Consider the following 12,158-nt stretch of genomic DNA (forward strand, 5'->3'; position numbering starts at 1 on the left):
CTGACGGTACCACGTTCATCTGTACAAACAATAGTATGCAAGTATAAACACCATGGGATGACGCAGCCGTCACACCGCTCAGGAAGGAGACGCGTTCTGTCTCCTAGAGATGAACGTACTTTGGTGCGAACGGTGCAAATCAATCCCAGAACAACAGCAAAGGACCTTATGAAGATGCTGGAGGAAACGGGTACCAAAGTATCTATATCCACAGTAAAATGAGTCCTATATCGACATAGCCTGAAAGGCCGCTCAGTAAGGAAGAAGCCGCTGCTCTAAAACCGCCATAAAAAGCCAGACTACGGTTTGCAACTGCACATGGGGACAAAGATTGTACTTTTTGGAGAAATGTCCTCTTGTCTGATGAAATAAAAATATAACTGTTTGGCCATAATGACCATCGTTATGTTTGGAGGAAAAAGGGGGAGGCTTGCAAGCCGAAGAACACCATCCCGACCGTGAAGCACGGGGGTGGCAGCATCATGTTGTGGGGGTGCTTTGCTGCAGGAGGGACTGGTGCACTTCACAAAATAGATGGCATCATGAGGCAGGAAAATTATGTGGATATATTGAAGCAACATCTCAAGACATCCGTCAGGAAGTTAAAGCTTGGTCGCAATTGGGTCTTCCAAATCGACAATCACCCCAAGCATACTTCCAAAGTTGTGGCAAAATGGCTTAAGGACAACAAAGTCAAGGTATTGGAGTGGCCATCACAAAGCCCTGACCTCAATCCTATAGGGCATTTGTGGGCAGAACTGAAAGTGTGTACGAGCAAGGAGGCCTACAAACCTGACTCAGTTACACCAGCTCTGTCAGGAATGGGTCAATATTCACCCCACTTATTGTGGGAAGCTTGTGGAAGGCTACCCAAAACGTTTGACCCAAGTTAAACAGTTTAATGGCAATGCTACCAAATACAAATGTAGTGTATGTAAACTTCTGACACACTGGGAATGTGATGAAAGAAATAAAAGCAGAAATAAATCATTCTTTACTATTATTCTGACATTTCACATAAAAAAAAAAAAAAGTGGTGATCTTAACTGACCTAAGACAGGGATTTTTTACTAGGATTAAATGTCAGGAATTGTGGAAAAACTGAGTTTAAATGTATTTGGCTGAGATGTATGTGAACTTCCGACTTCAACTGTATTTTTTACATATTTTCACTGTCTATGTTTCGGGTGGTTATAGACTAAATGGCACTAGCAGTTCGCAAATTAGCCTGAGCGAAAAATAGACGTGGCACAATTAATCCAAAACAGCAGAGCTTGTTGTTGGAACACAATTCCCTACTTCGGTCAACCAGTCCATTTAGAATTTCTGATAAAACTGATAATTTGGCAAGGAATTTAGTTTGTGTATCCCATCAGATAGGCATTTATTTCTGTAGGTCTAACAGGAGCTTGTGAGCGCACTCAGCACAGCTTCAGCTTGTGTAGAGGGAGCGGTCGGAACACGAGTGAGTGAAACACTGATGGGATTTAGGTAGAACTGTGTGACGCTTGTCTTGGTTTATTTTTTGTCGCCCTTCAAATGCACATGTACAAATGGAACACTGTAGTCAAAGCAAATTAATGTTGTTTTCAAGACACCATTTCCATCTCTGGTTAAAGATAAGGGCTTTGACATCCGTTCCAGTACTCTATTATTTATGCCCATCCCTAGTCTAGTTATTGAGTATATGGAATAGTCTTGTAGTCAGAAGACTGTGGAATAGTCCTATAGTCTTGTTTTTGACTATGTGGAATAGGGCTATAGTCTTATTGAATGTGAATACTGGCTGTATGTAGTCTTGTTGTCGACTATGTGGAATGGTATTGTAATGTTTGTTGACTGTGGAATAGGGCTATAGTCTTATTGAATGTGGAATATGGCTGTATGTAGTCTGTTGTCGACTATGTGGAATGGTATTGTAATGTTGTTGACTGTGGGAATAGGGCTGTAGTCTTATTGAATGTGGAATATGGCTGTATGTAGTCTTGTTGTCGACTATGTGGAATGGTATTGTAATGTTGTTGACTGTGGAATAGCGGCTGTAGTCTGTTGTTTGACTACTGTAATATTGTTGTCGTCTTGTTGACTCTATGGAATATTGCTGTAGTCTGACTGATTAGTGTTGTGAGTACTGTTGATTGTGGAATAGTGTTGTAGTCTTGTTGACTATCAGAATAGTGTTGTTGACTGTTGGGATAGTGTGTGTAGTGTTGACTGAGGAGTAGTTGTTGTTGACTGTGGAGTAGTGTTGTTGACTGTTGACTATTGTTTACTAGGGTTATTGTCTTGTTGATTATGTGGAAAGGTGTTGTAGTCTAGTTGACGACTATGGATTAGTGTTGTAGTCTAGTCGACGACGACTATGGACTAGTGCTGCTGTAGTCTAGTTGACGAAGACTATGGACTAGTGCTGCTGTAGTCTAGTTGACGACGACTATGGCTAGTGCTGTGTTCTAGTTGACGATCGCACTATTGGATAGTGTTTTAGTCTAGTTGACGAAGACTATGGACTTAGTGCTGTAGTCTAGTTGACGAAGACTATGGACTAGTGTTGTAGTCTAGTTGACGAAAGACTATGGACTAGTGCTGCTGTAGTCTAGTTGACGAAGACTATGGCACTAGTGTTGTAGTCTAGTTGACGAAGACTATGGACTAGTGCTGTAGTCTAGTTGACGAAGACTATGGACTAGTGTTGTAGTCTACGTTGACGAAGACTATGGACTAGTCGTTGTAGTCTAGTTGACGACGACTATGGACTAGTGCTGCTGTAGTCTAGTTGTTGACGACTATGGACTAGTGCTGGCCTGTAGTCTAGTTGACGAAGACTATGGACTAGTGCTGCTGTAGTCTAGTTGACGAAGACTATGAGACATAGTGCTGCTGTAGTCTAGTTGACGAAGACTATGGACTAGTGCTGCTGTAGTATAGTTTGACGAAGACTATGGACTAGTGCTGCTTGTAGTCTAGTTGACGAAGACTATGGACTAGTGCTGCTGTAGTCTAGTTGACGAAGACTATGGACTAGTGCTGCTGTAGTCTAGTTGACACGAAGACTATGGACTAGTGCTGCTGTAGTCTAGTTGTGACGACTATGGACTAGTGCTGCTGTAGTTTGTTGACGACTATGGACTAGTGCTGCTGTAGTCTAGTTGACGAAGACTTGGACTAGTGCTGCTGATACGTCTAGTTTGACGAAGACTATGGACTAGTGCTGCTGTAGTCTAGTTGACGAAGACTATGGACTAGTGCTGCTGTAGTCATGTTGACGAAGACTATGACTAGTGTGCTGTAGTCTAGTTGACAGAAGACTATGGACTAGTGCTGCGTAGTCTAGTTGACGAAGACTATGGACTAGTGCTGCTGTAGTCTAGTTGACGAAGACTATGGACTAGTGCTCTGTAGTCTAGTTGACGACGACTATGGACTAGTGCTGCTGTAGTCTAGTTGAGCGAAGGACTATGGACTAGTGCTGCTGTAGTCTAGTTGACGACGGCTAGGGCTAGTGCTGCTGTAGTCTAGTTGACGAGACTATGGATTAGTGTTGTAGTCTAGTTGACGAAGACTATGGACTAGTGCTGCTGTAGTCTAGTTGACGAAGAGCCTATCGACTAGTTCGCTGTAGTCTAGTTGACGACGGCTATGACTAGTGCTGCTGTAGTCTAGTTGACGAAGACTATGGACTAGTGCTGCTAGTCTAGTTGAACGAAGACTATGGACTAGTGCTGCTGTAGTCTAGTTGACGAAGACTATGGACTAGTGGCTGCTGTAGTCTAGTTGGACGAAGACTATGGACTAGTGCTGCTGTAGTCTAGTTGACGAAGACTATGGACAGTGCTGCTGTAGTCTAGTTGACGAAGACTATGGACTAGTGCTGCTGTAGTCTAGTTGACGAAGACTATGGACTAGTGCTGCTGTAGTCTAGTTGTTGACTGTGTAATAAGGTGTTGTATAGTTCAGGTATTCCCAAACGGGGGTACCCGCAATGCCGTCGGGGGTACGCCAAATAAAAATGTGATTCACATTTTAACAAATAACAATTTTATAAAAAATAATAATAATCTACATTTTCAAACAGTGCATTTAGATCTTCCAACAGGGCTATACATGTGGGTGAGTTTTTTGCTCTCGCCTGAGTAGCCTCGTTTCACTGCCAAAAATAAAATTAAGCCATCTAGTGTTCTTCAAAATAACACAATGTCAAATACAGGTAGTCTAGTCAAATAATTAACATCCAATCACATTAACCGTTACTCTCTCGTGGAAACCTTCACTCTTGCGCAGACATTTAGAACCAAAACATGACCATATGAAAAATAAGCCACAGGAGTTTGAGCGAGAATAAAGACGACTTTCAAATAGTAAGACTGTATAAAAGCAACAGATACCATTAATAAGAAGGGGCTAGAAGCGTCTTATATGGTGAGCTACCGAGTGGCTAGGACAGGCAAGCCCTATTCTATTGTGGAGGACTTAATTATTCCTGCTGCCGCGGATATAGCTGGGACAATGCTGGGGGAAAAGGCCAAAAAAACTATATAGACAATGTCTTCATCAAACAACACTGTTTCACGACGCATCAGTGACATGGCAGGAGATGGTTTGAAACAATTGCTGCTTTGCATAAAAGCCCGTGAATTATATGTGTTACAGCTGGATGAGTCAACAGACGTGGGGGGCCTGGCACAGCACCTGGTATATGTCCGTTACGTTTATGGGGGAGTCAATTAAGGAAGACATCCTCTTCTGCAAACCACTGGAAACCAGGACAACATGAGAGAATATTTTAAAAGTATTGGACAGCTTTGTGACATCAGTGGTCAAGTTTTTTTTTTTATATTGAGAGACGAGCGTAAAGTTTTCATTACTGACCTTCATTTTCACTTGTCTGACCGCTTGCATGATGACGAGTTTCTCACACGACTGGCCTATCTGGGTGATGTTTTTTCTCGCCTGAATGATCTGAATCTAGGATTACAGGGACTCTCCAACTATATTCAATGTGCGGGACAAAATTATTAAAAAGTTGGAGCTCTTCTCTGTCTGCATTAACAAGGATAATCACAGGTCTTTCCATCGTTGTATGATTTTTTTGTGTGCAAATGAACTCAAGCGTACGGACAATGTCAAATGTGATATAGCGAAGCACCTGAGTTAGCTGGGTGYGCAATTACGCAGGTACTTTCCCGAAACGGACAACATAAACAACTGGATTCGTTATCCCTTTCCTGCCTCCAGTCCACTTACCAATATCTGAACAAGAGAGCCTCATCGAAATTGCAACAAGGGGTTCTGTGAAAATTGAATTTAATCAGAATCCACTACCAGATTTCTGTATAGGGCTGCGCTCAGAGTTTCTTGCCTTGGCAAATCTCGCTGTTAAGACACTGATGCCCTTTGCAACCACGTACCTATGTGAGAGTGGATTCTCGGCCCTCACTAGCATGAAAAAGAAAGGTAGACTGTGTGTGGAAAATGATTGAAGACTGACACTCTCCAATACAACCCAATATTATTCACCATTTTTGATGAACAAATAAGGTTTTATATGTAAGATGGCTAAATAAAGAGCAAAATGATCGATTATTATTATTTGTGACCTGGTCCTATAAGAGCTGTTTGTCACTTCCCCCAAGCCGGGTTGTGACAACTCACACTCATTCTTATGTTTAATAAATGTATCGTATAGAGTGTGTGTGTGGCAGGCTTACAATGATGGCAAAAAACAACATTTGAGAGTGCGCTGACCCTGGTGCTAGAGGGGGTTTCTCAGCTGGATGTTGAATGTTGGAAGGTGTACGGGACTATAAAAAGTTTGGGAACCACTGGTCCAGTTGATTATGTAGAATGTCGTTGTAGTCTTGTTGACTATGTGGAATAGTATTGTAGTCTTGCTGACTATGTGGAAAAGTGTTGTGGTCTAGCTGACCGGGGAATAGTGCTGTGGTCTAGTTGTTGACTATGTGGAATAATGCTGTAGTCTAGTTGACTGTGGAATAGTCGTGTTGTCTTTGAATTAGTGTGTAAACATGTTGTTGTGTTGACTATGGAACAGTGCTGTCGTCTTTGACTTAGTTGTGTTCTTGTTGCCTGTGGAAAATAGTGTTTTTGACTGACTATGTGTTGTAGTAATGTTGACTGTGTAATCGGGTCATTGTCTACCTGACTATGTGGAATAGTGCTGTAGTCTTATTGACTATTTGGCTCAAACAAACTGGCCTGATCACATTTTTTGGACAATAACTAATTGGGTTTGGGGTTTTGTGAAGTCTTTTTGGAGGATGCAGTTAAATTCTGCCGATACTCAAAGGGAAGGTCCACATAGCATTGTCTGAATCCCTTCCATCTCTCTGAGCCAGGCAGCGAGTGGTGGGAGAGAAATGCATCAATTACTGGCTTCCTGTATTCACAGAACCAGCTGGTGACCTATCATGGGCCGGCCCCACCAGCTAAAAGACAATCTGATTTCCCTCGAAGGCGTTATTACCGGGCCTAATGAAAATGGACCCTGTTCCCAACCCGCTTGGCACCCGGATGAATTGCGGTGCGGATTTGTTGTGATTTCCCCCTTTCTCCTCCTCTCCCTGTAGCCACCCCATCACCCTTCTCCAATGCCTTTGTGTAATGTGTGTGTGTGTATGTGAGTGAAAGAGGAGGATATGAGGGAGTGTGTTAGTGTGTGCAAGCGGGATGCACATGCGTGCATGCAAACGCATCAGTGTGTGTGCGCACATATGCATGGGCCCAATGTTCCCTAAAAAAATTTAGGCACTGAGCAAATTTCACGTCTGCTGACCCCAAACTTGAGCGTTGTGAAAATTCTGTGCAACTTCCGGTGCACGTTTACTGTGAACACTAAGGCTGTACCAGCTTTAAGTCTCTCGTTCTCTTGTTTATAAATCTCTTCTGCCTCTACGACAGTGGTTCCCAACCTTTTGGTTTCTCTACCACCAGCTGAATTTTGAAAAATGTAGACACACATAAAGAAATTTAGCAGCACATTGAAAAATATTTTTGATATTAAAGATTGATTCCTTAGTTTTCTTAGGCACACTGATGCTCATAAATAAAAATGTCAGGTTGCACAGCAAAATATTTAGGCGAATATAAAAGTAAAATGGTCCAATGTACGCTCTCGCTACATGTAGCTCTTCCTTTGATCTCAAAACAAGCACATCTGCTCATGCTGTAAACACAGTCCAGTTCAATTGAGTGGCACAAATCCATATTGCAACGGTCTATTTGTATATAGTCCTACTGCAGTTCTGATTAGTTATGGCGTACTGGTCTGTGTCTCACGACTGTCTGCCTTACCTATTTCTCTGTCTTGTTCGTTTCCTCCCTCCCATTCCCCCTCCTCTGCACTCTATTTCTGTGCTGCTCGAAGGAGAAGAGGTAGAAGGTCTCTCCTTGGGCACATATAGGCTGAGAGCCTGGGACTGGGTGATGACGGGGATGTGTTCTAGAGAGGCGGAGACAAGAGATGGGGGGGGGGGGGGTCGCTCAGTCAGATGAGTTTTGACTAAGCCCTCTTTTCACACTTTATATCCTGTTGGCTCTATTATTTCTCTACCGGTCCTATCTCACTTTCTCTCCCTCCCTCTCTCCGGTCTTCTCTCTTGCTTTCTCCATCTACCCTGTCTCTCTATCTAGCCAGTGCAGCTGAGGCTATGGTGTTGTGTGTGTTTCAGTGTGATTGGAACTTCAGCACCGTTTTTTTTTTCTCTACCACTCCAGACAATGGGAGCTCTTGCCTCAATGTCAAGGGTGTGATTCAAGCAAGGGCCTTTTGTTTCAGGTTGTGTCCCAAATAGCACCCTATTCCCTATGTAGTGCATTACTTTTGACCAGGGCCCATGGGGACTATTATTATTATTTAGGAAATAGGGTGCCATTTGGGACACCGCCTGCTTTTCACAGAGCGAAGTACTGACCGCTCCCTTTGCATTACGTTAACTACAACATTCTAGTGGTAGTCTCATCTGCAGCTACCAGAAATAAAATGCAGCACTATTGACTTGTATGAGAGGTCGAGTATTAAGTTACATTCCTACAAACTCTTACCAAAGGTGAAACTTGATTGTAAATATAGAACACAACGTGTCACTGTCAACCGTATGATCGAAGCAGCAATGAGACACGGCTAGTATAGATAGATGGTCTATAGATACTTTTGTGTATATAGTAGTATGTGGACACCCCTTCAAATTGGTGGATTTTTCAATTTCAGCCACACCCGTTGCTGACAGGTGTAAAAAAAAATCGAGTACACAGCCATGCAATCTCCATAGACAAACATTGGCAGTAGAATGGCCTCACTGAGGAGCTGAGTGACTTTCAATGTGGCATCGTCATAGGATGCAACCTTTAAAACAAGACAATTTGTCAAATGTCTGCCCAGCTAGTGCTGCCCTGGTCAACTGCTGTTATTGTGAAGTTGAAACTTGTAGGAGCAACAACGGCTCTGCCGTGAAGTGGTAGGCCACAAGCTCACAGAATGGGAGTGCTGAAGTGTGTAGCGCATAAAAATCGTCTGTCCTCGGTTGCAACACTCACTACTGAGTTCCAAACTGCCTCTGGAAGCAACGTGAGCACAAGACCTGTAGCGTTCGTTGGGAGCTTCATGAAATGGGTTGCCATGGCCGAGTAGCCGCACACAAGCCTAAGATCACCATGCGCAATTGGACTCTGGAGCAGTGGAAACATGTTCTCTGGAGTGATGAATCATGCTTCACCATCTGTCAGTCTGATGGGTGAATTTGGGTTTGGCGAATGCCATGACAACACTACCTGCCCGAATGCATAGTGCCAACTGGAAAGTTTGGTGGAGGAGTATTGGTCTGGGGCTGTTTTTCATAGTTAGGGCTAGGCCCCTTAGTTCCAGTGAAGGGAAATCTTAATGCTACAGCGTACAATTACATTCTAGACGATTCTGTGCTTCCAACTTTGTGGCAACAGTTTGGGGAAGGCTGTTTCAGCATGACAGTGCCCTCGTGCACAAAGCGAGGTCCATACAGATACGGTTTGTCGAGATCGGTGTGGAAGAACTTGACTGGCCTGCACAGAGCTCTGACCTCAACCCTATCGAACACATTTGGTATGAATTGGAACGCCGACTGCGAGCCAGGCCGAATCGCCCAACATCATTGCCCAACCTCATCTTGTGGCTGAATGGAATCAAGTCTCCGCAGCAATGTTCCAACATCTAGTGGAAAGCCTTCCAAGAGGAGTGGAGGCTGTTATAGCAGCAAAGGGGGGACCAACTCCATATTAATTCCCATTAATTTTTTTATAAGATGTTTGACGTGCAGGTGTCCACATCCTTTTGGTCATAAAGTGTAGATTTGTATTCTATAATTAAGCAATAAGGCCCGAGGGAGTGTAGTATATAGCCAATATACCATGGCTAAGGGCTGTTCTTACGCATGATGCAATGCAGAGTGCCTGGTTACAGCCCTTAGCCGTGGTATATTGGCCATATACCACAAACCTCCATAGTGCGTTATTGCTATTGTAAAAGGCCACTCTAAAATGTGCAGTTTTGTCACACAGCACAATGCCACAGATGTCTCAAGTTTTGAGGGTGTGGGCAATTGACATGCTAACTGCAGGAATGTCGAGCCAGAGTTGTTACCAGAGAATTGAATGTTCATTTTTCTACCACAAGCTGCCTCCAACGTCATTTTAGAGAATTTGGCAGTACGTCCAACCGGCCTCACAACAACAGACCACATATAACCACGCCAGCCCAGGACCTCCACTTCAGGTGTCTTTATCTGCAGGATCGTCTGAGAACAGCCACCCAGACAGCAAATGAAACTGAGAAGTATTTATGTCTGTAATAAAGCCCTTTTGTGTGAGAAAACAAATTCTGATTGGCTGGGCCTGGCTCCCCAGTGGGTGGGCCTGGCTCCCAATTGGGAGGGCCTATGCCCACCCATGACTGCGCCCCTGCAAAGTCATGTGAAATCCATAGATCCTAATGAATTTATTTAAATTGACTGATTTCCTTATTTGAACTGTAACTCAGTAAAATGGTTGAAATGGTTGCATTTTATATTTTTGTTCAGTATAAAATAATATATGCCATTTAGCAGATGCTTTTAACCAAGACAACTTACAATCATACATGTATAGATTTCCATATGGGCAGTCCCACATTGAACTAACATTCTTCACTTTTTCTCTGAGAACACAGCCTGACAGCATAATCAGATAAATGGAGGAGAATGGATGTGTGAAGGGAATCCAGTCTTGTGCCTGTCTGTGCTCTCTGATGGTGCTGAGATTTACGGCTCTCTTGGGGGGAGGGGACATCTCAAGAGACAGTGGCGGTTCTGCCACAAGTTAAAAATAACTCCCCCGGGCTCAGCCAATGGGATGCTCTGTCCTCGTTGCTCTCTTCTCCCATCTGTGTTAGCTGAGTCTAGATGGTGGTAGCAGCAAAGAGACGGAGATGGAGAGATGCTGGTGTATTTACCACTAGTGGATTAAAAAAAGGGACTGTCTGTCCTCTTGCTTTCACCCTCGCTTTTTCCATCTCACCTCCTTTCTCACACACACACACACACACACACACACACACACACACACACACACACACACACACACACACACACACACACACACACACACACATCTTTCTGCCTCTACAACAGTGGTTCCCAACCTTTTTTGGTTTCTCTACCACCAACTGAATTTTGCTCTGCCTGGAGTGCCCCTGAAGTTCCCTGTCGTGCATTTTACCAGTAAACCTATGAACTCATGAGTTTTCCTTTTTTACAAGGAGCATGTGTGCGCCTAAGTTGGAAAATGTTGGCGCACACAAAGAAATTTAGGGGCACAATGAAAAATATTTGAGATGGTAAAGATAGAATCCTTAATTTTCCTGGTAGATACAAATTTGAGGTGTCACAGCAACATTTTCAGGCATGTATATGCAATGTTCCCTCGTTTTTTTTGTCACTCAGCAAAATATCAGCTGAGCGCAAACTTGAACATTGTGAAAATTCTGTGCAACTTCCGCTGAGTGTTTACTGTGAGCACTGAGGCTGTACCCACTAAGTTAGTTTTAACAGTGGTCAAGTAGGCTACTTGATCATAATGTAGGCCTACCAGAGTGGTCTACCATCAAAAACAATGGAGAAAATGCATCCTATAACATTTTAACATGGAAATATTCCCCACACTTAACTCATGCGCTGAGTGTATGCCAGTTAGGCTCTGCACCTGTTGTAAAGCGGATTAATGTGCTTCGTTTTAAGAAGTTATTTGTCGACTTTAGTTGTGATACAAACCATTCACAATTGATAATATATAGTTCACAAGGAATAGGCTAATATTGTCACCATCACACTATACTTGATTTAATCTTGTCTTTACATATACTAAATAATATATGTGTGAAATGTGTTTTACTTTAGAATGGACCACTGTCATGCCCCTGTCTCGAAACGGGCAGCAGGAAAATACTTGGCATTGAATAAAGGCGGAAGTTTAAGTTTGTTCCACCTGAGCGAGTCTGACCACAAGTCAGAGACCACTATGATGACACATCAAATGTGTTTGATGGATCGCTGGAAAAGATCAGGAATAGGCTTTTGTTGACTACAGTCAAAGCTATGGCTTCCAGTGGTGCGACTGCTGTCGGCATCCGAAGTCTGGTTCATCCTTGGGAGCAATTTCCAAACGCCTGAAGGTACCACGTTCATCTGTACAAACAATAGTACACAAGTACAAACACCATGGGACCACGCAGCCATCATACTGTTCGGGAAGGAGACGTGTTCTGTCTCCTAGAGATGAACGTACTTTGGTGCGAAAAGTGCAAATCAATCCCAGAACAACAGCAAAGGACCTTATGAAGATGCTGGAGGAAACAGGTGCAAAAGTATCTATATCCACAGTAAAACGAGTCCTATATCGACAACCTGAAAGGCCGCTCAGCAAGGAAGAGGCCACTGCTCCAAAACCGCCATAAAAAAGCCAGACTACGGTTTGCAACTGCACATGGGGACAAAGCTCGTACTTTTTGGAGAAATGTCCTCTGGTCTGATGAAACAAAAATAGAACTGTTTGGCCATAATGACCATCGTTTGGAGGAAAAAGGGGGAGGCTTGCAAGCCGAAGAACACCATCCCAACCGTGAAGCACGGGGGTGG

The 12,158-nt window shown here is 43.4% G+C and overlaps 1 protein-coding gene across 1 annotated transcript in view; it reads left to right on the plus strand.

The window, feature by feature from the left end:
- LOC111953859 (histone-lysine N-methyltransferase 2D-like) overlaps positions 1-12,158 on the plus strand; it is a 127,963-nt gene that overhangs the window by 81,488 nt on the left and 34,317 nt on the right. The gene's annotated exons all lie outside the window — the stretch shown is intronic.

Source organism: Salvelinus sp. IW2-2015, linkage group LG27 (genome assembly GCF_002910315.2).
Source record: "Salvelinus sp. IW2-2015 linkage group LG27, ASM291031v2, whole genome shotgun sequence".
Classification (NCBI taxonomy): domain Eukaryota; kingdom Metazoa; phylum Chordata; class Actinopteri; order Salmoniformes; family Salmonidae; genus Salvelinus; species Salvelinus sp. IW2-2015.